At 45.2% G+C, this 26,565-nt stretch overlaps 19 non-coding genes and 1 pseudogene across 19 annotated transcripts; all 20 read left to right on the top strand.

Moving 5' to 3' along the window:
• Positions 1 to 964: 964 nt before the first annotated feature.
• On the top strand, positions 965 to 1,155 carry LOC141192129 (U2 spliceosomal RNA). The gene has a single exon (XR_012265818.1). It is a non-coding gene; the product is annotated as a U2 spliceosomal RNA (small nuclear RNA).
• Positions 1,156 to 2,270: 1,115 nt separating this feature from the next.
• LOC141192117 (U2 spliceosomal RNA) lies at positions 2,271 to 2,461 on the top strand. The gene has a single exon (XR_012265809.1). It is a non-coding gene; the product is annotated as a U2 spliceosomal RNA (small nuclear RNA).
• Positions 2,462 to 3,582: 1,121 nt separating this feature from the next.
• Positions 3,583 to 3,773, top strand: LOC141192106 (U2 spliceosomal RNA). The gene has a single exon (XR_012265798.1). It is a non-coding gene; the product is annotated as a U2 spliceosomal RNA (small nuclear RNA).
• Positions 3,774 to 4,888: 1,115 nt separating this feature from the next.
• LOC141192073 (U2 spliceosomal RNA) lies at positions 4,889 to 5,079 on the top strand. Its single transcript, XR_012265766.1, has one exon. It is a non-coding gene; the product is annotated as a U2 spliceosomal RNA (small nuclear RNA).
• A 1,115-nt stretch (positions 5,080 to 6,194) lies between these two features.
• Positions 6,195 to 6,385, top strand: LOC141192094 (U2 spliceosomal RNA). The gene has a single exon (XR_012265786.1). It is a non-coding gene; the product is annotated as a U2 spliceosomal RNA (small nuclear RNA).
• A 1,115-nt stretch (positions 6,386 to 7,500) lies between these two features.
• Positions 7,501 to 7,592, top strand: LOC141192203 (U2 spliceosomal RNA; annotated as a pseudogene).
• A 794-nt stretch (positions 7,593 to 8,386) lies between these two features.
• On the top strand, positions 8,387 to 8,568 carry LOC141192166 (U2 spliceosomal RNA). The gene has a single exon (XR_012265843.1). It is a non-coding gene; the product is annotated as a U2 spliceosomal RNA (small nuclear RNA).
• Positions 8,569 to 9,683: 1,115 nt separating this feature from the next.
• On the top strand, positions 9,684 to 9,874 carry LOC141192023 (U2 spliceosomal RNA). The gene has a single exon (XR_012265719.1). It is a non-coding gene; the product is annotated as a U2 spliceosomal RNA (small nuclear RNA).
• A 1,115-nt stretch (positions 9,875 to 10,989) lies between these two features.
• LOC141192082 (U2 spliceosomal RNA) lies at positions 10,990 to 11,180 on the top strand. Its single transcript, XR_012265775.1, has one exon. It is a non-coding gene; the product is annotated as a U2 spliceosomal RNA (small nuclear RNA).
• A 1,115-nt stretch (positions 11,181 to 12,295) lies between these two features.
• LOC141192071 (U2 spliceosomal RNA) lies at positions 12,296 to 12,486 on the top strand. The gene has a single exon (XR_012265764.1). It is a non-coding gene; the product is annotated as a U2 spliceosomal RNA (small nuclear RNA).
• A 1,115-nt stretch (positions 12,487 to 13,601) lies between these two features.
• On the top strand, positions 13,602 to 13,792 carry LOC141192059 (U2 spliceosomal RNA). Its single transcript, XR_012265753.1, has one exon. It is a non-coding gene; the product is annotated as a U2 spliceosomal RNA (small nuclear RNA).
• Positions 13,793 to 14,910: 1,118 nt separating this feature from the next.
• On the top strand, positions 14,911 to 15,101 carry LOC141192047 (U2 spliceosomal RNA). Its single transcript, XR_012265742.1, has one exon. It is a non-coding gene; the product is annotated as a U2 spliceosomal RNA (small nuclear RNA).
• A 1,115-nt stretch (positions 15,102 to 16,216) lies between these two features.
• Positions 16,217 to 16,407, top strand: LOC141192036 (U2 spliceosomal RNA). Its single transcript, XR_012265731.1, has one exon. It is a non-coding gene; the product is annotated as a U2 spliceosomal RNA (small nuclear RNA).
• Positions 16,408 to 17,522: 1,115 nt separating this feature from the next.
• LOC141192081 (U2 spliceosomal RNA) lies at positions 17,523 to 17,713 on the top strand. The gene has a single exon (XR_012265774.1). It is a non-coding gene; the product is annotated as a U2 spliceosomal RNA (small nuclear RNA).
• A 1,114-nt stretch (positions 17,714 to 18,827) lies between these two features.
• On the top strand, positions 18,828 to 19,018 carry LOC141192024 (U2 spliceosomal RNA). The gene has a single exon (XR_012265720.1). It is a non-coding gene; the product is annotated as a U2 spliceosomal RNA (small nuclear RNA).
• A 1,115-nt stretch (positions 19,019 to 20,133) lies between these two features.
• LOC141192013 (U2 spliceosomal RNA) lies at positions 20,134 to 20,324 on the top strand. The gene has a single exon (XR_012265709.1). It is a non-coding gene; the product is annotated as a U2 spliceosomal RNA (small nuclear RNA).
• A 1,115-nt stretch (positions 20,325 to 21,439) lies between these two features.
• Positions 21,440 to 21,630, top strand: LOC141192002 (U2 spliceosomal RNA). The gene has a single exon (XR_012265698.1). It is a non-coding gene; the product is annotated as a U2 spliceosomal RNA (small nuclear RNA).
• A 1,115-nt stretch (positions 21,631 to 22,745) lies between these two features.
• LOC141191991 (U2 spliceosomal RNA) lies at positions 22,746 to 22,936 on the top strand. Its single transcript, XR_012265687.1, has one exon. It is a non-coding gene; the product is annotated as a U2 spliceosomal RNA (small nuclear RNA).
• A 1,115-nt stretch (positions 22,937 to 24,051) lies between these two features.
• LOC141191979 (U2 spliceosomal RNA) lies at positions 24,052 to 24,242 on the top strand. Its single transcript, XR_012265675.1, has one exon. It is a non-coding gene; the product is annotated as a U2 spliceosomal RNA (small nuclear RNA).
• A 1,115-nt stretch (positions 24,243 to 25,357) lies between these two features.
• LOC141191968 (U2 spliceosomal RNA) lies at positions 25,358 to 25,548 on the top strand. Its single transcript, XR_012265664.1, has one exon. It is a non-coding gene; the product is annotated as a U2 spliceosomal RNA (small nuclear RNA).
• The last annotated feature ends 1,017 nt before the right edge of the window (positions 25,549 to 26,565 follow it).

Raw genomic sequence — 26,565 nt, 5'->3', positions numbered from 1 at the left:
AGCTCATTTTGGTTCAACTTCAGCAACTGTGCATTGCATTGCCATGTAATGTGATGCAATGCTATCTTTCTAGCTCTCCCTTTTTACTTCCTTTTGGATAAACAGACATATTAGGCAAGCATTTTGGAGCTTTCACCTAAATAACTACAGGTGGTGAGATAAGCTGCACAATATAATTGACCTTTCAGTATATTGTTGCACACACACCATCTATTTAGCAAATGCCCTTGTTATCAACAGCAGCCTTTTAAACTCACCTGAGCTAACAGGTATGTGCGCTGGTTACTCTGCTGCGCTTAAAATTTCTTTTTTGGTTTGCTACAATGCCTTTTCTGAAACGTTGTCTCCTTCTGCTGGAACACTGACTTCTTTCATTTAATGCCTGCAGACTATAAAAGAGAACCCAACCCAAAAAGTTTGGTTGATTAGTCTGTGGCATTCTGTTAAACTGTTGCTTATGGCGGTCTCTGTGAGCTTCTCAGCGACATTCAGCCAGCCAGGTATCCTGCCTGCAGTAGATGGAATGTGGCAATGGAACGCTGGCTGCGCGTGTCATAATAGGCTCTGAGCCTTTATATACCTGTGCACAGCAGCAGCCACCTTCAGTCTGCTGCTGGACAGCCAGCAGCAGCAGCAGCAGGAGAGGTATGTAATCAGGAGCCCTCCTGCTAAGGGTAGACAGCTGCTCGTTCCACCCCACCCCCCGCCTTAATTGGTTCTCCTCCCTTCCAACGGTGTTGAGGCGGGTGGGAACAGCAGGGGGTGAAGGTGCTGTGTTTAAAGAGGTGGAGTTATGCAGATCTAAAACGCGTGGATTGCAGCAGCAGCAAGCCGAAAAGTGCAGGCATGTAAGGGATCTAGAGGTTGACAACATGTCTTCTTAACGGGAGTCCAGGAGCTCATCTCCACAAATGGACTTTTCAGGATCCTTGGGTGGCTCCGTAGTTTGAAACCAATTCTGGTTATCGCTTCTCGGCCTTTTGGCTAAGATCAAGTGTAGTATCTGTTCTTATCAGTTTAATATCTGATACGTCCCCTATCTGGGGACCATATATTAAATGGATTTTTAGAACAGGGAGATGGAAAAAGAGCTTGCTCTGTCCACTCCACGCATTGACCTGGTATTGCAGTATCTCCAGGACCGGTGCACCCCTTCTTTAATGCAGTTTCTAAAATCAGAAAGAATTGAATTCAATGTTTTTTGTTCATTTTGCTTGTTTGTCGGATTTTGGGATGGACTCTTTGGCTTTGCTTTTCTTCTCCTCATTGGATTTTTCATGTTCAAAGTTGCAGAAGCCAGATTACAAGCTCATTTTGGTTCAACTTCAGCAACTGTGCATTGCATTGCCATGTAATGTGATGCAATGCTATCTTTCTAGCTCTCCCTTTTTACTTCCTTTTGGATAAACAGACATATTAGGCAAGCATTTTGGAGCTTTCACCTAAATAACTACAGGTGGTGAGATAAGCTGCACAATATAATTGACCTTTCAGTATATTGTTGCACACACACCATCTATTTAGCAAATGCCCTTGTTATCAACAGCAGCCTTTTAAACTCACCTGAGCTAACAGGTATGTGCGCTGGTTACTCTGCTGCGCTTAAAATTTCTTTTTTGGTTTGCTACAATGCCTTTTCTGAAACGTTGTCTCCTTCTGCTGGAACACTGACTTCTTTCATTTAATGCCTGCAGACTATAAAAGAGAACCCAACCCAAAAAGTTTGGTTGATTAGTCTGTGGCATTCTGTTAAACTGTTGCTTATGGCGGTCTCTGTGAGCTTCTCAGCGACATTCAGCCAGCCAGGTATCCTGCCTGCAGTAGATGGAATGTGGCAATGGAACGCTGGCTGCGCGTGTCATAATAGGCTCTGAGCCTTTATATACCTGTGCACAGCAGCAGCCACCTTCAGTCTGCTGCTGGACAGCCAGCAGCAGCAGCAGCAGGAGAGGTATGTAATCAGGAGCCCTCCTGCTAAGGGTAGACAGCTGCTCGTTCCACCCCACCCCCCGCCTTAATTGGTTCTCCTCCCTTCCAACGGTGTTGAGGCGGGTGGGAACAGCAGGGGGTGAAGGTGCTGTGTTTAAAGAGGTGGAGTTATGCAGATCTAAAACGCGTGGATTGCAGCAGCAGCAAGCCGAAAAGTGCAGGCATGTAAGGGATCTAGAAGTTGACAACATGTCTTCTTAACGGGAGTCCAGGAGCTCATCTCCACAAATGGACTTTTCAGGATCCTTGGGTGGCTCCGTAGTTTGAAACCAATTCTGGTTATCGCTTCTCGGCCTTTTGGCTAAGATCAAGTGTAGTATCTGTTCTTATCAGTTTAATATCTGATACGTCCCCTATCTGGGGACCATATATTAAATGGATTTTTAGAACAGGGAGATGGAAAAAGAGCTTGCTCTGTCCACTCCACGCATTGACCTGGTATTGCAGTATCTCCAGGACCGGTGCACCCCTTCTTTAATGCAGTTTCTAAAATCAGAAAGAATTGAATTCAATGTTTTTTGTTCATTTTGCTTGTTTGTCGGATTTTGGGATGGACTCTTTGGCTTTGCTTTTCTTCTCCTCATTGGATTTTTCATGTTCAAAGTTGCAGAAGCCAGATTACAAGCTCATTTTGGTTCAACTTCAGCAACTGTGCATTGCATTGCCATGTAATGTGATGCAATGCTATCTTTCTAGCTCTCCCTTTTTACTTCCTTTTGGATAAACAGACATATTAGGCAAGCATTTTGGAGCTTTCACCTAAATAACTACAGGTGGTGAGATAAGCTACACAATATAATTGACCTTTCAGTATATTGTTGCACACACACCATCTATTTAGCAAATGCCCTTGTTATCAACAGCAGCCTTTTAAACTCACCTGAGCTAACAGGTATGTGCGCTGGTTACTCTGCTGCGCTTAAAATTTCTTTTTTGGTTTGCTTTTTTTTCAATGCCTTTTCTGAAACGTTGTCTCCTTCTGCTGGAACACTGACTTCTTTCATTTAATGCCTGCAGACTATAAAAGAGAACCCAACCCAAAAAGTTTGGTTGATTAGTCTGTGGCATTCTGTTAAACTGTTGCTTATGGCGGTCTCTGTGAGCTTCTCAGCGACATTCAGCCAGCCAGGTATCCTGCCTGCAGTAGATGGAATGTGGCAATGGAACGCTGGCTGCGCGTGTCATAATAGGCTCTGAGCCTTTATATACCTGTGCACAGCAGCAGCCACCTTCAGTCTGCTGCTGGACAGCCAGCAGCAGCAGCAGCAGGAGAGGTATGTAATCAGGAGCCCTCCTGCTAAGGGTAGACAGCTGCTCGTTCCACCCCACCCCCCGCCTTAATTGGTTCTCCTCCCTTCCAACGGTGTTGAGGCGGGTGGGAACAGCAGGGGGTGAAGGTGCTGTGTTTAAAGAGGTGGAGTTATGCAGATCTAAAACGCGTGGATTGCAGCAGCAGCAAGCCGAAAAGTGCAGGCATGTAAGGGATCTAGAGGTTGACAACATGTCTTCTTAACGGGAGTCCAGGAGCTCATCTCCACAAATGGACTTTTCAGGATCCTTGGGTGGCTCCGTAGTTTGAAACCAATTCTGGTTATCGCTTCTCGGCCTTTTGGCTAAGATCAAGTGTAGTATCTGTTCTTATCAGTTTAATATCTGATACGTCCCCTATCTGGGGACCATATATTAAATGGATTTTTAGAACAGGGAGATGGAAAAAGAGCTTGCTCTGTCCACTCCACGCATTGACCTGGTATTGCAGTATCTCCAGGACCGGTGCACCCCTTCTTTAATGCAGTTTCTAAAATCAGAAAGAATTGAATTCAATGTTTTTTGTTCATTTTGCTTGTTTGTCGGATTTTGGGATGGACTCTTTGGCTTTGCTTTTCTTCTCCTCAATGGATTTTTCATGTTCAAAGTTGCAGAAGCCAGATTACAAGCTCATTTTGGTTCAACTTCAGCAACTGTGCATTGCATTGCCATGTAATGTGATGCAATGCTATCTTTCTAGCTCTCCCTTTTTACTTCCTTTTGGATAAACAGACATATTAGGCAAGCATTTTGGAGCTTTCACCTAAATAACTACAGGTGGTGAGATAAGCTGCACAATATAATTGACCTTTCAGTATATTGTTGCACACACACCATCTATTTAGCAAATGCCCTTGTTATCAACAGCAGCCTTTTAAACTCACCTGAGCTAACAGGTATGTGCGCTGGTTACTCTGCTGCGCTTAAAATTTCTTTTTTGGTTTGCTACAATGCCTTTTCTGAAACGTTGTCTCCTTCTGCTGGAACACTGACTTCTTTCATTTAATGCCTGCAGACTATAAAAGAGAACCCAACCCAAAAAGTTTGGTTGATTAGTCTGTGGCATTCTGTTAAACTGTTGCTTATGGCGGTCTCTGTGAGCTTCTCAGCGACATTCAGCCAGCCAGGTATCCTGCCTGCAGTAGATGGAATGTGGCAATGGAACGCTGGCTGCGCGTGTCATAATAGGCTCTGAGCCTTTATATACCTGTGCACAGCAGCAGCCACCTTCAGTCTGCTGCTGGACAGCCAGCAGCAGCAGCAGCAGGAGAGGTATGTAATCAGGAGCCCTCCTGCTAAGGGTAGACAGCTGCTCGTTCCACCCCACCCCCCGCCTTAATTGGTTCTCCTCCCTTCCAACGGTGTTGAGGCGGGTGGGAACAGCAGGGGGTGAAGGTGCTGTGTTTAAAGAGGTGGAGTTATGCAGATCTAAAACGCGTGGATTGCAGCAGCAGCAAGCCGAAAAGTGCAGGCATGTAAGGGATCTAGAGGTTGACAACATGTCTTCTTAACGGGAGTCCAGGAGCTCATCTCCACAAATGGACTTTTCAGGATCCTTGGGTGGCTCCGTAGTTTGAAACCAATTCTGGTTATCGCTTCTCGGCCTTTTGGCTAAGATCAAGTGTAGTATCTGTTCTTATCAGTTTAATATCTGATACGTCCCCTATCTGGGGAACATATATTAAATGGATTTTTAGAACAGGGAGATGGAAAAAGAGCTTGCTCTGTCCACTCCACGCATTGACCTGGTATTGCAGTATCTCCAGGACCGGTGCACCCCTTCTTTAATGCAGTTTCTAAAATCAGAAAGAATTGAATTCAATGTTTTTTGTTCATTTTGCTTGTTTGTCGGATTTTGGGATGGACTCTTTGGCTTTGCTTTTCTTCTCCTCATTGGATTTTTCATGTTCAAAGTTGCAGAAGCCAGATTACAAGCTCATTTTGGTTCAACTTCAGCAACTGTGCATTGCATTGCCATGTAATGTGATGAAATGCTATCTTTCTAGCTCTCCCTTTTTACTTCCTTTTGGATAAACAGACATATTAGGCAAGCATTTTGGAGCTTTCACCTAAATAACTACAGGTGGTGAGATAAGCTGCACAATATAATTGACCTTTCAGTATATTGTTGCACACACACCATCTATTTAGCAAATGCCCTTGTTATCAACAGCAGCCTTTTAAACTCACCTGAGCTAACAGGTATGTGCGCTGGTTACTCTGCTGCGCTTAAAATTTCTTTTTTGGTTTGCTACAATGCCTTTTCTGAAACGTTGTCTCCTTCTGCTGGAACACTGACTTCTTTCATTTAATGCCTGCAGACTATAAAAGAGAACCCAACCCAAAAAGTTTGGTTGATTAGTCTGTGGCATTCTGTTAAACTGTTGCTTATGGCGGTCTCTGTGAGCTTCTCAGCGACATTCAGCCAGCCAGGTATCCTGCCTGCAGTAGATGGAATGTGGCAATGGAACGCTGGCTGCGCGTGTCATAATAGGCTCTGAGCCTTTATATACCTGTGCACAGCAGCAGCCACCTTCAGTCTGCTGCTGGACAGCCAGCAGCAGCAGCAGCAGGAGAGGTATGTAATCAGGAGCCCTCCTGCTAAGGGTAGACAGCTGCTCGTTCCACCCCACCCCCCGCCTTAATTGGTTCTCCTCCCTTCCAACGGTGTTGAGGCGGGTGGGAACAGCAGGGGGTGAAGGTGCTGTGTTTAAAGAGGTGGAGTTATGCAGATCTAAAACGCGTGGATTGCAGCAGCAGCAAGCCGAAAAGTGCAGGCATGTAAGGGATCTAGAAGTTGACAACATGTCTTCTTAACGGGAGTCCAGGAGCTCATCTCCACAAATGGACTTTTCAGGATCCTTGGGTGGCTCCGTAGTTTGAAACCAATTCTGGTTATCGCTTCTCGGCCTTTTGGCTAAGATCAAGTGTAGTATCTGTTCTTATCAGTTTAATATCTGATACGTCCCCTATCTGGGGACCATATATTAAATGGATTTTTAGAACAGGGAGATGGAAAAAGAGCTTGCTCTGTCCACTCCACGCATTGACCTGGTATTGCAGTATCTCCAGGACCGGTGCACCCCTTCTTTAATGCAGTTTCTAAAATCAGAAAGAATTGAATTCAATGTTTTTTGTTCATTTTGCTTGTTTGTCGGATTTTGGGATGGACTCTTTGGCTTTGCTTTTCTTCTCCTCATTGGATTTTTCATGTTCAAAGTTGCAGAAGCCAGATTACAAGCTCATTTTGGTTCAACTTCAGCAACTGTGCATTGCATTGCCATGTAATGTGATGCAATGCTATCTTTCTAGCTCTCCCTTTTTACTTCCTTTTGGATAAACAGACATATTAGGCAAGCATTTTGGAGCTTTCACCTAAATAACTACAGGTGGTGAGATAAGCTGCACAATATAATTGACCTTTCAGTATATTGTTGCACACACACCATCTATTTAGCAAATGCCCTTGTTATCAACAGCAGCCTTTTAAACTCACCTGAGCTAACAGGTATGTGCGCTGGTTACTCTGCTGCGCTTAAAATTTCTTTTTTGGTTTGCTACAATGCCTTTTCTGAAACGTTGTCTCCTTCTGCTGGAACACTGACTTCTTTCATTTAATGCCTGCAGACTATAAAAGAGAACCCAACCCAAAAAGTTTGGTTGATTAGTCTGTGGCATTCTGTTAAACTGTTGCTTATGGCGGTCTCTGTGAGCTTCTCAGCGACATTCAGCCAGCCAGGTATCCTGCCTGCAGTAGATGGAATGTGGCAATGGAACGCTGGCTGCGCGTGTCATAATAGGCTCTGAGCCTTTATATACCTGTGCACAGCATCAGCCACCTTCAGTCTGCTGCTGGACAGCCAGCAGCAGCAGCAGCAGGAGAGGTATGTAATCAGGAGCCCTCCTGCTAAGGGTAGACAGCTGCTCGTTCCACCCCACCCCCCGCCTTAATTGGTTCTCCTCCCTTCCAACGGTGTTGAGGCGGGTGGGAACAGCAGGGGGTGAAGGTGCTGTGTTTAAAGAGGTGGAGTTATGCAGATCTAAAACGCGTGGATTGCAGCAGCAGCAAGCCGAAAAGTGCAGGCATGTAAGGGATCTAGAGGTTGACAACATGTCTTCTTAACGGGAGTCCAGGAGCTCATCTCCACAAATGGACTTTTCAGGATCCTTGGGTGGCTCCGTAGTTTGAAACCAATTCTGGTTATCGCTTCTCGGCCTTTTGGCTAAGATCAAGTGTAGTATCTTTCGAAAAGGCGGTTTTGGATGTTGGCCGCCCTAGTAGATTGATACATTATGCACACTGGGGTTTAGGCGCTTGTTAGTACGCCAGGTGGCTAATATAGTCATCTGGTGGAAAGCATGGCCCCCCAGGATCGACGCCATTGGGCCGGGGAAGATCGAAAGCCCGAAGTGTGAAGTGCCCCAGGAGTGGTGACCCTGGGGTGCCTTAACTCACTGGGATTGGGAACCCCACTTGAGTTTATGGCACATTTGCACAAGCACTTCAAATTTTCTTTCTTCGCACACACCCTTATTCCGGGCCTTCTGGCCTTAGGATGGGGAATTTTTCAATTCCCGGTCGAAGGTCCGGGCAGTATTATACTGTGAAACCTTCACTATTTATTTAATTTCTTTGTCACTGTGTGTCCACTTATTCACGTGTGTCACGTCCTACTAGGATTTTGTCGGGATGCGGTTCCCTTACGGGTTCCTCTCTTGGCAGGTCTAGGGGGGGAGTGTGTGGCCATCAGGTTCCGCTCCCCCCTGAACCCCCCTGGCTCTCCTCTTTCGGGAGGAGAGCGTTGTTGGCTCCCCTCTTCCGGGAGGGGAGCACAGTCTTTGGCTCCCAGTGCCTTGCTCGGGTGAGAACTCGGGCAGGTGCTGGGGGTAAGATTGGGTCGCCTCTGGCTTCGGCTGGAGGTGGCTTTTTGTCCCTGTTCCTCGCTGTGGCCTTTTGGCTCGGAGGGACGGGGAATGGTTTGGGGGACCCTTCTCCTTTTGGAGAGGGTTTCAAGAAGACCAGCATCCTAGTGCACTTTTTTTGTGGCACTTGTCACTTTTTTAAGCGCACTCGGGTTTTGTACACGAATTCGGGCTTTCAAAAAAAAAAAAAAAAAATCTGTTCTTATCAGTTTAATATCTGATACGTCCCCTATCTGGGGACCATATATTAAATGGATTTTTAGAACAGGGAGATGGAAAAAGAGCTTGCTCTGTCCACTCCACGCATTGACCTGGTATTGCAGTATCTCCAGGACCGGTGCACCCCTTCTTTAATGCAGTTTCTAAAATCAGAAAGAATTGAATTCAATGTTTTTTGTTCATTTTGCTTGTTTGTCGGATTTTGGGATGGACTCTTTGGCTTTGCTTTTCTTCTCCTCATTGGATTTTTCATGTTCAAAGTTGCAGAAGCCAGATTACAAGCTCATTTTGGTTCAACTTCAGCAACTGTGCATTGCATTGCCATGTAATGTGATGCAATGCTATCTTTCTAGCTCTCCCTTTTTACTTCCTTTTGGATAAACAGACATATTAGGCAAGCATTTTGGAGCTTTCACCTAAATAACTACAGGTGGTGAGATAAGCTGCACAATATAATTGACCTTTCAGTATATTGTTGCACACACACCATCTATTTAGCAAATGCCCTTGTTATCAACAGCAGCCTTTTAAACTCACCTGAGCTAACAGGTATGTGCGCTGGTTACTCTGCTGCGCTTAAAATTTCTTTTTTGGTTTGCTACAATGCCTTTTCTGAAACGTTGTCTCCTTCTGCTGGAACACTGACTTCTTTCATTTAATGCCTGCAGACTATAAAAGAGAACCCAACCCAAAAAGTTTGGTTGATTAGTCTGTGGCATTCTGTTAAACTGTTGCTTATGGCGGTCTCTGTGAGCTTCTCAGCGACATTCAGCCAGCCAGGTATCCTGCCTGCAGTAGATGGAATGTGGCAATGGAACGCTGGCTGCGCGTGTCATAATAGGCTCTGAGCCTTTATATACCTGTGCACAGCAGCAGCCACCTTCAGTCTGCTGCTGGACAGCCAGCAGCAGCAGCAGCAGGAGAGGTATGTAACCAGGAGCCCTCCTGCTAAGGGTAGACAGCTGCTCGTTCCACCCCACCCCCCGCCTTAATTGGTTCTCCTCCCTTCCAACGGTGTTGAGGCGGGTGGGAACAGCAGGGGGTGAAGGTGCTGTGTTTAAAGAGGTGGAGTTATGCAGATCTAAAACGCGTGGATTGCAGCAGCAGCAAGCCGAAAAGTGCAGGCATGTAAGGGATCTAGAGGTTGACAACATGTCTTCTTAACGGGAGTCCAGGAGCTCATCTCCACAAATGGACTTTTCAGGATCCTTGGGTGGCTCCGTAGTTTGAAACCAATTCTGGTTATCGCTTCTCGGCCTTTTGGCTAAGATCAAGTGTAGTATCTGTTCTTATCAGTTTAATATCTGATACGTCCCCTATCTGGGGACCATATATTAAATGGATTTTTAGAACAGGGAGATGGAAAAAGAGCTTGCTCTGTCCACTCCACGCATTGACCTGGTATTGCAGTATCTCCAGGACCGATGCACCCCTTCTTTAATGCAGTTTCTAAAATCAGAAAGAATTGAATTCAATGTTTTTTGTTCATTTTGCTTGTTTGTCGGATTTTGGGATGGACTCTTTGGCTTTGCTTTTCTTCTCCTCATTGGATTTTTCATGTTCAAAGTTGCAGAAGCCAGATTACAAGCTCATTTTGGTTCAACTTCAGCAACTGTGCATTGCATTGCCATGTAATGTGATGCAATGCTATCTTTCTAGCTCTCCCTTTTTACTTCCTTTTGGATAAACAGACATATTAGGCAAGCATTTTGGAGCTTTCACCTAAATAACTACAGGTGGTGAGATAAGCTGCACAATATAATTGACCTTTCAGTATATTGTTGCACACACACCATCTATTTAGCAAATGCCCTTGTTATCAACAGCAGCCTTTTAAACTCACCTGAGCTAACAGGTATGTGCGCTGGTTACTCTGCTGCGCTTAAAATTTCTTTTTTGGTTTGCTACAATGCCTTTTCTGAAACGTTGTCTCCTTCTGCTGGAACACTGACTTCTTTCATTTAATGCCTGCAGACTATAAAAGAGAACCCAACCCAAAAAGTTTGGTTGATTAGTCTGTGGCATTCTGTTAAACTGTTGCTTATGGCGGTCTCTGTGAGCTTCTCAGCGACATTCAGCCAGCCAGGTATCCTGCCTGCAGTAGATGGAATGTGGCAATGGAACGCTGGCTGCGCGTGTCATAATAGGTTCTGAGCCTTTATATACCTGTGCACAGCAGCAGCCACCTTCAGTCTGCTGCTGGACAGCCAGCAGCAGCAGCAGCAGGAGAGGTATGTAATCAGGAGCCCTCCTGCTAAGGGTAGACAGCTGCTCGTTCCACCCCACCCCCCGCCTTAATTGGTTCTCCTCCCTTCCAACGGTGTTGAGGCGGGTGGGAACAGCAGGGGGTGAAGGTGCTGTGTTTAAAGAGGTGGAGTTATGCAGATCTAAAACGCGTGGATTGCAGCAGCAGCAAGCCGAAAAGTGCAGGCATGTAAGGGATCTAGAGGTTGACAACATGTCTTCTTAACGGGAGTCCAGGAGCTCATCTCCACAAATGGACTTTTCAGGATCCTTGGGTGGCTCCGTAGTTTGAAACCAATTCTGGTTATCGCTTCTCGGCCTTTTGGCTAAGATCAAGTGTAGTATCTGTTCTTATCAGTTTAATATCTGATACGTCCCCTATCTGGGGACCATATATTAAATGGATTTTTAGAACAGGGAGATGGAAAAAGAGCTTGCTCTGTCCACTCCACGCATTGACCTGGTATTGCAGTATCTCCAGGACCGGTGCACCCCTTCTTTAATGCAGTTTCTAAAATCAGAAAGAATTGAATTCAATGTTTTTTGTTCATTTTGCTTGTTTGTCGGATTTTGGGATGGACTCTTTGGCTTTGCTTTTCTTCTCCTCATTGGATTTTTCATGTTCAAAGTTGCAGAAGCCAGATTACAAGCTCATTTTGGTTCAACTTCAGCAACTGTGCATTGCATTGCCATGTAATGTGATGCAATGCTATCTTTCTAGCTCTCCCTTTTTACTTCCTTTTGGATAAACAGACATATTAGGCAAGCATTTTGGAGCTTTCACCTAAATAACTACAGGTGGTGAGATAAGCTGCACAATATAATTGACCTTTCAGTATATTGTTGCACACACACCATCTATTTAGCAAATGCCCTTGTTATCAACAGCAGCCTTTTAAACTCACCTGAGCTAACAGGTATGTGCGCTGGTTACTCTGCTGCGCTTAAAATTTCTTTTTTGGTTTGCTACAATGCCTTTTCTGAAACGTTGTCTCCTTCTGCTGGAACACTGACTTCTTTCATTTAATGCCTGCAGACTATAAAAGAGAACCCAACCCAAAAAGTTTGGTTGATTAGTCTGTGGCATTCTGTTAAACTGTTGCTTATGGCGGTCTCTGTGAGCTTCTCAGCGACATTCAGCCAGCCAGGTATCCTGCCTGCAGTAGATGGAATGTGGCAATCGAACGCTGGCTGCGCGTGTCATAATAGGTTCTGAGCCTTTATATACCTGTGCACAGCAGCAGCCACCTTCAGTCTGCTGCTGGACAGCCAGCAGCAGCAGCAGCAGGAGAGGTATGTAATCAGGAGCCCTCCTGCTAAGGGTAGACAGCTGCTCGTTCCACCCCACCCCCCGCCTTAATTGGTTCTCCTCCCTTCCAACGGTGTTGAGGCGGGTGGGAACAGCAGGGGGTGAAGGTGCTGTGTTTAAAGAGGTGGAGTTATGCAGATCTAAAACGCGTGGATTGCAGCAGCAGCAAGCCGAAAAGTGCAGGCATGTAAGGGATCTAGAGGTTGACAACATGTCTTCTTAACGGGAGTCCAGGAGCTCATCTCCACAAATGGACTTTTCAGGATCCTTGGGTGGCTCCGTAGTTTGAAACCAATTCTGGTTATCGCTTCTCGGCCTTTTGGCTAAGATCAAGTGTAGTATCTGTTCTTATCAGTTTAATATCTGATACGTCCCCTATCTGGGGACCATATATTAAATGGATTTTTAGAACAGGGAGATGGAAAAAGAGCTTGCTCTGTCCACTCCACGCATTGACCTGGTATTGCAGTATCTCCAGGACCGGTGCACCCCTTCTTTAATGCAGTTTCTAAAATCAGAAAGAATTGAATTCAATGTTTTTTGTTCATTTTGCTTGTTTGTCGGATTTTGGGATGGACTCTTTGGCTTTGCTTTTCTTCTCCTCATTGGATTTTTCATGTTCAAAGTTGCAGAAGCCAGATTACAAGCTCATTTTGGTTCAACTTCAGCAACTGTGCATTGCATTGCCATGTAATGTGATGCAATGCTATCTTTCTAGCTCTCCCTTTTTACTTCCTTTTGGATAAACAGACATATTAGGCAAGCATTTTGGAGCTTTCACCTAAATAACTACAGGTGGTGAGATAAGCTGCACAATATAATTGACCTTTCAGTATATTGTTGCACACACACCATCTATTTAGCAAATGCCCTTGTTATCAACAGCAGCCTTTTAAACTCACCTGAGCTAACAGGTATGTGCGCTGGTTACTCTGCTGCGCTTAAAATTTCTTTTTTGGTTTGCTACAATGCCTTTTCTGAAACGTTGTCTCCTTCTGCTGGAACACTGACTTCTTTCATTTAATGCCTGCAGACTATAAAAGAGAACCCAACCCAAAAAGTTTGGTTGATTAGTCTGTGGCATTCTGTTAAACTGTTGCTTATGGCGGTCTCTGTGAGCTTCTCAGCGACATTCAGCCAGCCAGGTATCCTGCCTGCAGTAGATGGAATGTGGCAATCGAACGCTGGCTGCGCGTGTCATAATAGGTTCTGAGCCTTTATATACCTGTGCACAGCAGCAGCCACCTTCAGTCTGCTGCTGGACAGCCAGCAGCAGCAGCAGCAGGAGAGGTATGTAATCAGGAGCCCTCCTGCTAAGGGTAGACAGCTGCTCGTTCCACCCCACCCCCCGCCTTAATTGGTTCTCCTCCCTTCCAACGGTGTTGAGGCGGGTGGGAACAGCAGGGGGTGAAGGTGCTGTGTTTAAAGAGGTGGAGTTATGCAGATCTAAAACGCGTGGATTGCAGCAGCAGCAAGCCGAAAAGTGCAGGCATGTAAGGGATCTAGAGGTTGACAACATGTCTTCTTAACGGGAGTCCAGGAGCTCATCTCCACAAATGGACTTTTCAGGATCCTTGGGTGGCTCCGTAGTTTGAAACCAATTCTGGTTATCGCTTCTCGGCCTTTTGGCTAAGATCAAGTGTAGTATCTGTTCTTATCAGTTTAATATCTGATACGTCCCCTATCTGGGGACCATATATTAAATGGATTTTTAGAACAGGGAGATGGAAAAAGAGCTTGCTCTGTCCACTCCACGCATTGACCTGGTATTGCAGTATCTCCAGGACCGGTGCACCCCTTCTTTAATGCAGTTTCTAAAATCAGAAAGAATTGAATTCAATGTTTTTTGTTCATTTTGCTTGTTTGTCGGATTTTGGGATGGACTCTTTGGCTTTGCTTTTCTTCTCCTCATTGGATTTTTCATGTTCAAAGTTGCAGAAGCCAGATTACAAGCTCATTTTGGTTCAACTTCAGCAACTGTGCATTGCATTGCCATGTAATGTGATGCAATGCTATCTTTCTAGCTCTCCCTTTTTACTTCCTTTTGGATAAACAGACATATTAGGCAAGCATTTTGGAGCTTTCACCTAAATAACTACAGGTGGTGAGATAAGCTGCACAATATAATTGACCTTTCAGTATATTGTTGCACACACACCATCTATTTAGCAAATGCCCTTGTTATCAACAGCAGCCTTTTAAACTCACCTGAGCTAACAGGTATGTGCGCTGGTTACTCTGCTGCGCTTAAAATTTCTTTTTTGGTTTGCTACAATGCCTTTTCTGAAACGTTGTCTCCTTCTGCTGGAACACTGACTTCTTTCATTTAATGCCTGCAGACTATAAAAGAGAACCCAACCCAAAAAGTTTGGTTGATTAGTCTGTGGCATTCTGTTAAACTGTTGCTTATGGCGGTCTCTGTGAGCTTCTCAGCGACATTCAGCCAGCCAGGTATCCTGCCTGCAGTAGATGGAATGTGGCAATGGAACGCTGGCTGCGCGTGTCATAATAGGCTCTGAGCCTTTATATACCTGTGCACAGCAGCAGCCACCTTCAGTCTGCTGCTGGACAGCCAGCAGCAGCAGCAGCAGCAGGAGAGGTATGTAATCAGGAGGCCTCCTGCTAAGGGTAGACAGCTGCTCGTTCCACCCCACCCCCCGCCTTAATTGGTTCTCCTCCCTTCCAACGGTGTTGAGGCGGGTGGGAACAGCAGGGGGTGAAGGTGCTGTGTTTAAAGAGGTGGAGTTATGCAGATCTAAAACGCGTGGATTGCAGCAGCAGCAAGCCGAAAAGTGCAGGCATGTAAGGGATCTAGAGGTTGACAACATGTCTTCTTAACGGGAGTCCAGGAGCTCATCTCCACAAATGGACTTTTCAGGATCCTTGGGTGGCTCCGTAGTTTGAAACCAATTCTGGTTATCGCTTCTCGGCCTTTTGGCTAAGATCAAGTGTAGTATCTGTTCTTATCAGTTTAATATCTGATACGTCCCCTATCTGGGGACCATATATTAAATGGATTTTTAGAACAGGGAGATGGAAAAAGAGCTTGCTCTGTCCACTCCACGCATTGACCTGGTATTGCAGTATCTCCAGGACCGGTGCACCCCTTCTTTAATGCAGTTTCTAAAATCAGAAAGAATTGAATTCAATGTTTATTGTTCATTTTGCTTGTTTGTCGGATTTTGGGATGGACTCTTTGGCTTTGCTTTTCTTCTCCTCATTGGATTTTTCATGTTCAAAGTTGCAGAAGCCAGATTACAAGCTCATTTTGGTTCAACTTCAGCAACTGTGCATTGCATTGCCATGTAATGTGATGCAATGCTATCTTTCTAGCTCTCCCTTTTTACTTCCTTTTGGATAAACAGACATATTAGGCAAGCATTTTGGAGCTTTCACCTAAATAACTACAGGTGGTGAGATAAGCTGCACAATATAATTGACCTTTCAGTATATTGTTGCACACACACCATCTATTTAGCAAATGCCCTTGTTATCAACAGCAGCCTTTTAAACTCACCTGAGCTAACAGGTATGTGCGCTGGTTACTCTGCTGCGCTTAAAATTTCTTTTTTGGTTTGCTACAATGCCTTTTCTGAAACGTTGTCTCCTTCTGCTGGAACACTGACTTCTTTCATTTAATGCCTGCAGACTATAAAAGAGAACCCAACCCAAAAAGTTTGGTTGATTAGTCTGTGGCATTCTGTTAAACTGTTGCTTATGGCGGTCTCTGTGAGCTTCTCAGCGACATTCAGCCAGCCAGGTATCCTGCCTGCAGTAGATGGAATGTGGCAATGGAACGCTGGCTGCGCGTGTCATAATAGGCTCTGAGCCTTTATATACCTGTGCACAGCAGCAGCCACCTTCAGTCTGCTGCTGGACAGCCAGCAGCAGCAGCAGCAGGAGAGGTATGTAATCAGGAGCCCTCCTGCTAAGGGTAGACAGCTGCTCGTTCCACCCCACCCCCCGCCTTAATTGGTTCTCCTCCCTTCCAACGGTGTTGAGGCGGGTGGGAACAGCAGGGGGTGAAGGTGCTGTGTTTAAAGAGGTGGAGTTATGCAGATCTAAAACGCGTGGATTGCAGCAGCAGCAAGCCGAAAAGTGCAGGCATGTAAGGGATCTAGAGGTTGACAACATGTCTTCTTAACGGGAGTCCAGGAGCTCATCTCCACAAATGGACTTTTCAGGATCCTTGGGTGGCTTCGTAGTTTGAAACCAATTCTGGTTATCGCTTCTCGGCCTTTTGGCTAAGATCAAGTGTAGTATCTGTTCTTATCAGTTTAATATCTGATACGTCCCCTATCTGGGGACCATATATTAAATGGATTTTTAGAACAGGGAGATGGAAAAAGAGCTTGCTCTGTCCACTCCACGCATTGACCTGGTATTGCAGTATCTCCAGGACCGGTGCACCCCTTCTTTAATGCAGTTTCTAAAATCAGAAAGAATTGAATTCAATGTTTTTTGTTCATTTTGCTTGTTTGTCGGATTTTGGGATGGACTCTTTGGCTTTGCTTTTCTTCTCCTCATTGGATTTTTCATGTTCAAAGTTGCAGAAGCCAGATTACAAGCTCATTTTGGTTCAACTTCAGCAACTGTGCATTGCATTGCCATGTAGTGTGATGCAATGCTATCTTTCTAGCTCTCCCTTTTTACTTCCTTTTGGATAAACAGACATCTTAGGCAAGCATTTTGGAGCTTTCACCTAAATAACTACAGGTGGTGAGATAAGCTGCACAATATAATTGACCTTTCAGTATATTGTTGCACACACACCATCTATTTAGCAAATGCCCTTGTTATCAACAGCAGCCTTTTAAACTCACCTGAGCTAACAGGTATGTGCGCTGGTTACTCTGCTGCGCTTAAAATTTCTTTTTTGGTTTGCTACAATGCCTTTTCTGAAACGTTGTCTCCTTCTGCTGGAACACTGACTTCTTTCATTTAATGCCTGCAGACTATAAAAGAGAACCCAACCCAAAAAGTTTGGTTGATTAGTCTGTGGCATTCTGTTAAACTGTTGCTTATGGCGGTCTCTGTGAGCTTCTCAGCGACATTCAGCCAGCCAGGTATCCTGCCTGCAGTAGATGGAATGTGGCAATGGAACGCTGGCTGCGCGTGTCATAATAGGCTCTGAGCCTTTATATACCTGTGCACAGCAGCAGCCACCTTCAGTCTGCTGCTGGACAGCCAGCAGCAGCAGCAGCAGGAGAGGTATGTAATCAGGAGCCCTCCTGCTAAGGGTAGACAGCTGCTCGTTCCACCCCACCCCCCGCCTTAATTGGTTCTCCTCCCTTCCAACGGTGTTGAGGCGGGTGGGAACAGCAGGGGGTGAAGGTGCTGTGTTTAAAGAGGTGGAGTTATGCAGATCTAAAACGCGTGGATTGCAGCAGCAGCAAGCCGAAAAGTGCAGGCATGTAAGGGATCTAGAGGTTGACAACATGTCTTCTTAACGGGAGTCCAGGAGCTCATCTCCACAAATGGACTTTTCAGGATCCTTGGGTGGCTCCGTAGTTTGAAACCAATTCTGGTTATCGCTTCTCGGCCTTTTGGCTAAGATCAAGTGCAGTATCTGTTCTTATCAGTTTAATATCTGATACGTCCCCTATCTGGGGACCATATATTAAATGGATTTTTAGAACAGGGAGATGGAAAAAGAGCTTGCTCTGTCCACTCCACGCATTGACCTGGTATTGCAGTATCTCCAGGACCGGTGCACCCCTTCTTTAATGCAGTTTCTAAAATCAGAAAGAATTGAATTCAATGTTTTTTGTTCATTTTGCTTGTTTGTCGGATTTTGGGATGGACTCTTTGGCTTTGCTTTTCTTCTCCTCATTGGATTTTTCATGTTCAAAGTTGCAGAAGCCAGATTACAAGCTCATTTTGGTTCAACTTCAGCAACTGTGCATTGCATTGCAATGTAATGTGATGCAATGCTATCTTTCTAGCTCTCCCTTTTTACTTCCTTTTGGATAAACAGACATATTAGGCAAGCATTTTGGAGCTTTCACCTAAATAACTACAGGTGGTGAGATAAGCTGCACAATATAATTGACCTTTCAGTATATTGTTGCACACACACCATCTATTTAGCAAATGCCCTTGTTATCAACAGCAGCCTTTTAAACTCACCTGAGCTAACAGGTATGTGCGCTGGTTACTCTGCTGCGCTTAAAATTTCTTTTTTGGTTTGCTACAATGCCTTTTCTGAAACGTTGTCTCCTTCTGCTGGAACACTGACTTCTTTCATTTAATGCCTGCAGACTATAAAAGAGAACCCAACCCAAAAAGTTTGGTTGATTAGTCTGTGGCATTCTGTTAAACTGTTGCTTATGGCGGTCTCTGTGAGCTTCTCAGCGACATTCAGCCAGCCAGGTATCCTGCCTGCAGTAGATGGAATGTGGCAATGGAACGCTGGCTGCGCGTGTCATAATAGGCTCTGAGCCTTTATATACCTGTGCACAGCAGCAGCCACCTTCAGTCTGCTCTGGACAGCCAGCAGCAGCAGCAGCAGGAGAGGTATGTAATCAGGAGCCCTCCTGCTAAGGGTAGACAGCTGCTCGTTCCACCCCACCCCCCGCCTTAATTGGTTCTCCTCCCTTCCAACGGTGTTGAGGCGGGTGGGAACAGCAGGGGGTGAAGGTGCTGTGTTTAAAGAGGTGGAGTTATGCAGATCTAAAACGCGTGGATTGCAGCAGCAGCAAGCCGAAAAGTGCAGGCATGTAAGGGATCTAGAGGTTGACAACATGTCTTCTTAACGGGAGTCCAGGAGCTCATCTCCACAAATGGACTTTTCAGGATCCTTGGGTGGCTCCGTAGTTTGAAACCAATTCTGGTTATCGCTTCTCGGCCTTTTGGCTAAGATCAAGTGTAGTATCTGTTCTTATCAGTTTAATATCTGATACGTCCCCTATCTGGGGACCATATATTAAATGGATTTTTAGAACAGGGAGATGGAAAAAGAGCTTGCTCTGTCCACTCCACGCATTGACCTGGTATTGCAGTATCTCCAGGACCGGTGCACCCCTTCTTTAATGCAGTTTCTAAAATCAGAAAGAATTGAATTCAATGTTTTTTGTTCATTTTGCTTGTTTGTCGGATTTTGGGATGGACTCTTTGGCTTTGCTTTTCTTCTCCTCATTGGATTTTTCATGTTCAAAGTTGCAGAAGCCAGATTACAAGCTCATTTTGGTTCAACTTCAGCAACTGTGCATTGCATTGCCATGTAATGTGATGCAATGCTATCTTTCTAGCTCTCCCTTTTTACTTCCTTTTGGATAAACAGACATATTAGGCAAGCATTTTGGAGCTTTCACCTAAATAACTACAGGTGGTGAGATAAGCTGCACAATATAATTGACCTTTCAGTATATTGTTGCACACACACCATCTATTTAGCAAATGCCCTTGTTATCAACAGCAGCCTTTTAAACTCACCTGAGCTAACAGGTATGTGCGCTGGTTACTCTGCTGCGCTTAAAATTTCTTTTTTGGTTTGCTACAATGCCTTTTCTGAAACGTTGTCTCCTTCTGCTGGAACACTGACTTCTTTCATTTAATGCCTGCAGACTATAAAAGAGAACCCAACCCAAAAAGTTTGGTTGATTAGTCTGTGGCATTCTGTTAAACTGTTGCTTATGGCGGTCTCTGTGAGCTTCTCAGCGACATTCAGCCAGCCAGGTATCCTGCCTGCAGTAGATGGAATGTGGCAATGGAACGCTGGCTGCGCGTGTCATAATAGGCTCTGAGCCTTTATATACCTGTGCACAGCAGCAGCCACCTTCAGTCTGCTGCTGGACAGCCAGCAGCAGCAGCAGCAGGAGAGGTATGTAATCAGGAGCCCTCCTGCTAAGGGTAGACAGCTGCTCGTTCCACCCCACCCCCCGCCTTAATTGGTTCTCCTCCCTTCCAACGGTGTTGAGGCGGGTGGGAACAGCAGGGGGTGAAGGTGCTGTGTTTAAAGAGGTGGAGTTATGCAGATCTAAAACGCGTGGATTGCAGCAGCAGCAAGCCGAAAAGTGCAGGCATGTAAGGGATCTAGAGGTTGACAACATGTCTTCTTAACGGGAGTCCAGGAGCTCATCTCCACAAATGGACTTTTCAGGATCCTTGGGTGGCTCCGTAGTTTGAAACCAATTCTGGTTATCGCTTCTCGGCCTTTTGGCTAAGATCAAGTGTAGTATCTGTTCTTATCAGTTTAATATCTGATACGTCCCCTATCTGGGGACCATATATTAAATGGATTTTTAGAACAGGGAGATGGAAAAAGAGCTTGCTCTGTCCACTCCACGCATTGACCTGGTATTGCAGTATCTCCAGGACCGGTGCACCCCTTCTTTAATGCAGTTTCTAAAATCAGAAAGAATTGAATTCAATGTTTTTTGTTCATTTTGCTTGTTTGTCGGATTTTGGGATGGACTCTTTGGCTTTGCTTTTCTTCTCCTCATTGGATTTTTCATGTTCAAAGTTGCAGAAGCCAGATTACAAGCTCATTTTGGTTCAACTTCAGCAACTGTGCATTGCATTGCCATGTAATGTGATGCAATGCTATCTTTCTAGCTCTCCCTTTTTACTTCCTTTTGGATAAACAGACATATTAGGCAAGCATTTTGGAGCTTTCACCTAAATAACTACAGGTGGTGAGATAAGCTGCACAATATAATTGACCTTTCAGTATATTGTTGCACACACACCATCTATTTAGCAAATGCCCTTGTTATCAACAGCAGCCTTTTAAACTCACCTGAGCTAACAGGTATGTGCGCTGGTTACTCTGCTGCGCTTAAAATTTCTTTTTTGGTTTGCTACAATGCCTTTTCTGAAACGTTGTCTCCTTCTGCTGGAACACTGACTTCTTTCATTTAATGCCTGCAGACTATAAAAGAGAACCCAACCCAAAAAGTTTGGTTGATTAGTCTGTGGCATTCTGTTAAACTGTTGCTTATGGCGGTCTCTGTGAGCTTCTCAGCGACATTCAGCCAGCCAGGTATCCTGCCTGCAGTAGATGGAATGTGGCAATGGAACGCTGGCTGCGCGTGTCATAATAGGCTCTGAGCCTTTATATACCTGTGCACAGCAGCAGCCACCTTCAGTCTGCTGCTGGACAGCCAGCAGCAGCAGCAGCAGGAGAGGTATGTAATCAGGAGCCCTCCTGCTAAGGGTAGACAGCTGCTCGTTCCACCCCACCCCCCGCCTTAATTGGTTCTCCTCCCTTCCAACGGTGTTGAGGCGGGTGGGAACAGCAGGGGGTGAAGGTGCTGTGTTTAAAGAGGTGGAGTTATGCAGATCTAAAACGCGTGGATTGCAGCAGCAGCAAGCCGAAAAGTGCAGGCATGTAAGGGATCTAGAGGTTGACAACATGTCTTCTTAACGGGAGTCCAGGAGCTCATCTCCACAAATGGACTTTTCAGGATCCTTGGGTGGCTCCGTAGTTTGAAACCAATTCTGGTTATCGCTTCTCGGCCTTTTGGCTAAGATCAAGTGTAGTATCTGTTCTTATCAGTTTAATATCTGATACGTCCCCTATCTGGGGACCATATATTAAATGGATTTTTAGAACAGGGAGATGGAAAAAGAGCTTGCTCTGTCCACTCCACGCATTGACCTGGTATTGCAGTATCTCCAGGACCGGTGCACCCCTTCTTTAATGCAGTTTCTAAAATCAGAAAGAATTGAATTCAATGTTTTTGGTTCATTTTGCTTGTTTGTCGGATTTTGGGATGGACTCTTTGGCTTTGCTTTTCTTCTCCTCATTGGATTTTTCATGTTCAAAGTTGCAGAAGCCAGATTACAAGCTCATTTTGGTTCAACTTCAGCAACTGTGCATTGCATTGCCATGTAATGTGATGCAATGCTATCTTTCTAGCTCTCCCTTTTTACTTCCTTTTGGATAAACAGACATATTAGGCAAGCATTTTGGAGCTTTCACCTAAATAACTACAGGTGGTGAGATAAGCTGCACAATATAATTGACCTTTCAGTATATTGTTGCACACACACCATCTATTTAGCAAATGCCCTTGTTATCAACAGCAGCCTTTTAAACTCACCTGAGCTAACAGGTATGTGCGCTGGTTACTCTGCTGCGCTTAAAATTTCTTTTTTGGTTTGCTACAATGCCTTTTCTGAAACGTTGTCTCCTTCTGCTGGAACACTGACTTCTTTCATTTAATGCCTGCAGACTATAAAAGAGAACCCAACCCAAAAAGTTTGGTTGATTAGTCTGTGGCATTCTGTTAAACTGTTGCTTATGGCGGTCTCTGTGAGCTTCTCAGCGACATTCAGCCAGCCAGGTATCCTGCCTGCAGTAGATGGAATGTGGCAATGGAACGCTGGCTGCGCGTGTCATAATAGGCTCTGAGCCTTTATATACCTGTGCACAGCAGCAGCCACCTTCAGTCTGCTGCTGGACAGCCAGCAGCAGCAGCAGCAGGAGAGGTATGTAATCAGGAGCCCTCCTGCTAAGGGTAGACAGCTGCTCGTTCCACCCCACCCCCCGCCTTAATTGGTTCTCCTCCCTTCCAACGGTGTTGAGGCGGGTGGGAACAGCAGGGGGTGAAGGTGCTGTGTTTAAAGAGGTGGAGTTATGCAGATCTAAAACGCGTGGATTGCAGCAGCAGCAAGCCGAAAAGTGCAGGCATGTAAGGGATCTAGAGGTTGACAACATGTCTTCTTAACGGGAGTCCAGGAGCTCATCTCCACAAATGGACTTTTCAGGATCCTTGGGTGGCTCCGTAGTTTGAAACCAATTCTGGTTATCGCTTCTCGGCCTTTTGGCTAAGATCAAGTGTAGTATCTGTTCTTATCAGTTTAATATCTGATACGTCCCCTATCTGGGGACCATATATTAAATGGATTTTTAGAACAGGGAGATGGAAAAAGAGCTTGCTCTGTCCACTCCACGCATTGACCTGGTATTGCAGTATCTCCAGGACCGGTGCACCCCTTCTTTAATGCAGTTTCTAAAATCAGAAAGAATTGAATTCAATGTTTTTGGTTCATTTTGCTTGTTTGTCGGATTTTGGGATGGACTCTTTGGCTTTGCTTTTCTTCTCCTCATTGGATTTTTCATGTTCAAAGTTGCAGAAGCCAGATTACAAGCTCATTTTGGTTCAACTTCAGCAACTGTGCATTGCATTGCCATGTAATGTGATGCAATGCTATCTTTCTAGCTCTCCCTTTTTACTTCCTTTTGGATAAACAGACATATTAGGCAAGCATTTTGGAGCTTTCACCTAAATAACTACAGGTGGTGAGATAAGCTGCACAATATAATTGACCTTTCAGTATATTGTTGCACACACACCATCTATTTAGCAAATGCCCTTGTTATCAACAGCAGCCTTTTAAACTCACCTGAGCTAACAGGTATGTGCGCTGGTTACTCTGCTGCGCTTAAAATTTCTATTTTGGTTTGCTACAATGCCTTTTCTGAAACGTTGTCTCCTTCTGCTGGAACACTGACTTCTTTCATTTAATGCCTGCAGACTATAAAAGAGAACCCAACCCAAAAAGTTTGGTTGATTAGTCTGTGGCATTCTGTTAAACTGTTGCTTATGGCGGTCTCTGTGAGCTTCTCAGCGACATTCAGCCAGCCAGGTATCCTGCCTGCAGTAGATGGAATGTGGCAATGGAACGCTGGCTGCGCGTGTCATAATAGGCTCTGAGCCTTTATATACCTGTGCACAGCAGCAGCCACCTTCAGTCTGCTGCTGGACAGCCAGCAGCAGCAGCAGCAGGAGAGGTATGTAATCAGGAGCCCTCCTGCTAAGGGTAGACAGCTGCTCGTTCCACCCCACCCCCCGCCTTAATTGGTTCTCCTCCCTTCCAACGGTGTTGAGGCGGGTGGGAACAGCAGGGGGTGAAGGTGCTGTGTTTAAAGAGGTGGAGTTATGCAGATCTAAAACGCGTGGATTGCAGCAGCAGCAAGCCGAAAAGTGCAGGCATGTAAGGGATCTAGAGGTTGACAACATGTCTTCTTAACGGGAGTCCAGGAGCTCATCTCCACAAATGGACTTTTCAGGATCCTTGGGTGGCTCCGTAGTTTGAAACCAATTCTGGTTATCGCTTCTCGGCCTTTTGGCTAAGATCAAGTGTAGTATCTGTTCTTATCAGTTTAATATCTGATACGTCCCCTATCTGGGGACCATATATTAAATGGATTTTTAGAACAGGGAGATGGAAAAAGAGCTTGCTCTGTCCACTCCACGCATTGACCTGGTATTGCAGTATCTCCAGGACCGGTGCACCCCTTCTTTAATGCAGTTTCTAAAATCAGAAAGAATTGAATTCAATGTTTTTTGTTCATTTTGCTTGTTTGTCGGATTTTGGGATGGACTCTTTGGCTTTGCTTTTCTTCTCCTCATTGGATTTTTCATGTTCAAAGTTGCAGAAGCCAGATTACAAGCTCATTTTGGTTCAACTTCAGCAACTGTGCATTGCATTGCCATGTAATGTGATGCAATGCTATCTTTCTAGCTCTCCCTTTTTACTTCCTTTTGGATAAACAGACATATTAGGCAAGCATTTTGGAGCTTTCACCTAAATAACTACAGGTGGTGAGATAAGCTGCACAATATAATTGACCTTTCAGTATATTGTTGCACACACACCATCTATTTAGCAAATGCCCTTGTTATCAACAGCAGCCTTTTAAACTCACCTGAGCTAACAGGTATGTGCGCTGGTTACTCTGCTGCGCTTAAAATTTCTTTTTTGGTTTGCTACAATGCCTTTTCTGAAACGTTGTCTCCTTCTGCTGGAACACTGACTTCTTTCATTTAATGCCTGCAGACTATAAAAGAGAACCCAACCCAAAAAGTTTGGTTGATTAGTCTGTGGCATTCTGTTAAACTGTTGCTTATGGCGGTCTCTGTGAGCTTCTCAGCGACATTCAGCCAGCCAGGTATCCTGCCTGCAGTAGATGGAATGTGGCAATGGAACGCTGGCTGCGCGTGTCATAATAGGCTCTGAGCCTTTATATACCTGTGCACAGCAGCAGCCACCTTCAGTCTGCTGCTGGACAGCCAGCAGCAGCAGCAGCAGTAGAGGTATGTAATCAGGAGCCCTCCTGCTAAGAGTAGACAGCTGCTCGTTCCACCCCACCCCCCGCCTTAATTGGTTCTCCTCCCTTCCAACGGTGTTGAGGCGGGTGGGAACAGCAGGGGGTGAAGGTGCTGTGTTTAAAGAGGTGGAGTTATGCAGATCTAAAACGCGTGGATTGCAGCAGCAGCAAGCCGAAAAGTGCAGGCATGTAAGGGATCTAGAGGTTGACAACATGTCTTCTTAACGGGAGTCCAGGAGCTCATCTCCACAAATGGACTTTTCAGGATCCTTGGGTGGCTCCGTAGTTTGAAACCAATTCTGGTTATCGCTTCTCGGCCTTTTGGCTAAGATCAAGTGTAGTATCTGTTCTTATCAGTTTAATATCTGATACGTCCCCTATCTGGGGACCATATATTAAATGGATTTTTAGAACAGGGAGATGGAAAAAGAGCTTGCTCTGTCCACTCCACGCATTGACCTGGTATTGCAGTATCTCCAGGACCGGTGCACCCCTTCTTTAATGCAGTTTCTAAAATCAGAAAGAATTGAATTCAATGTTTTTTGTTCATTTTGCTTGTTTGTCGGATTTTGGGATGGACTCTTTGGCTTTGCTTTTCTTCTCCTCATTGGATTTTTCATGTTCAAGGTTGCAGAAGCCAGATTACAAGCTCATTTTGGTTCAACTTCAGCAACTGTGCATTGCATTGCCATGTAATGTGATGCAATGCTATCTTTCTAGCTCTCCCTTTTTACTTCCTTTTGGATAAACAGACATATTAGGCAAGCATTTTGGAGCTTTCACCTAAATAACTACAGGTGGTGAGATAAGCTGCACAATATAATTGACCTTTCAGTATATTGTTGCACACACACCATCTATTTAGCAAATGCCCTTGTTATCAACAGCAGCCTTTTAAACTCACCTGAGCTAACAGGTATGTGCGCTGGTTACTCTGCTGCGCTTAAAATTTCTTTTTTGGTTTGCTACAATGCCTTTTCTGAAACGTTGTCTCCTTCTGCTGGAACACTGACTTCTTTCATTTAATGCCTGCAGACTATACAAGAGAACCCAACCCAAAAAGTTTGGTTGATTAGTCTGTGGCATTCTGTTAAACTGTTGCTTATGGCGGTCTCTGTGAGCTTCTCAGCGACATTCAGCCAGCCAGGTATCCTGCCTGCAGTAGATGGAATGTGGCAATGGAACGCTGGCTGCGCGTGTCATAATAGGCTCTGAGCCTTTATATACCTGTGCACAGCAGCAGCCACCTTCAGTCTGCTGCTGGACAGCCAGCAGCAGCAGCAGCAGGAGAGGTATGTAATCAGGAGCCCTCCTGCTAAGGGTAGACAGCTGCTCGTTCCACCCCACCCCCCGCCTTAATTGGTTCTCCTCCCTTCCAACGGTGTTGAGGCGGGTGGGAACAGCAGGGGGTGAAGGTGCTGTGTTTAAAGAGGTGGAGTTATGCAGATCTAAAACGCGTGGATTGCAGCAGCAGCAAGCCGAAAAGTGCAGGCATGTAAGGGATCTAGAGGTT

The sequence above is a fragment of the Phyllobates terribilis genome, unplaced genomic scaffold (genome assembly GCF_046119375.1).
Source record: "Phyllobates terribilis strain yellow unplaced genomic scaffold, ASM4611937v1 Scaffold_52__1_contigs__length_9100884, whole genome shotgun sequence".
In the NCBI taxonomy this organism is placed as follows: domain Eukaryota; kingdom Metazoa; phylum Chordata; class Amphibia; order Anura; family Dendrobatidae; genus Phyllobates; species Phyllobates terribilis.
Note: the sequence above shows the minus strand (reverse complement) of the source record. Positions and strands in the feature narration are given on the sequence as shown.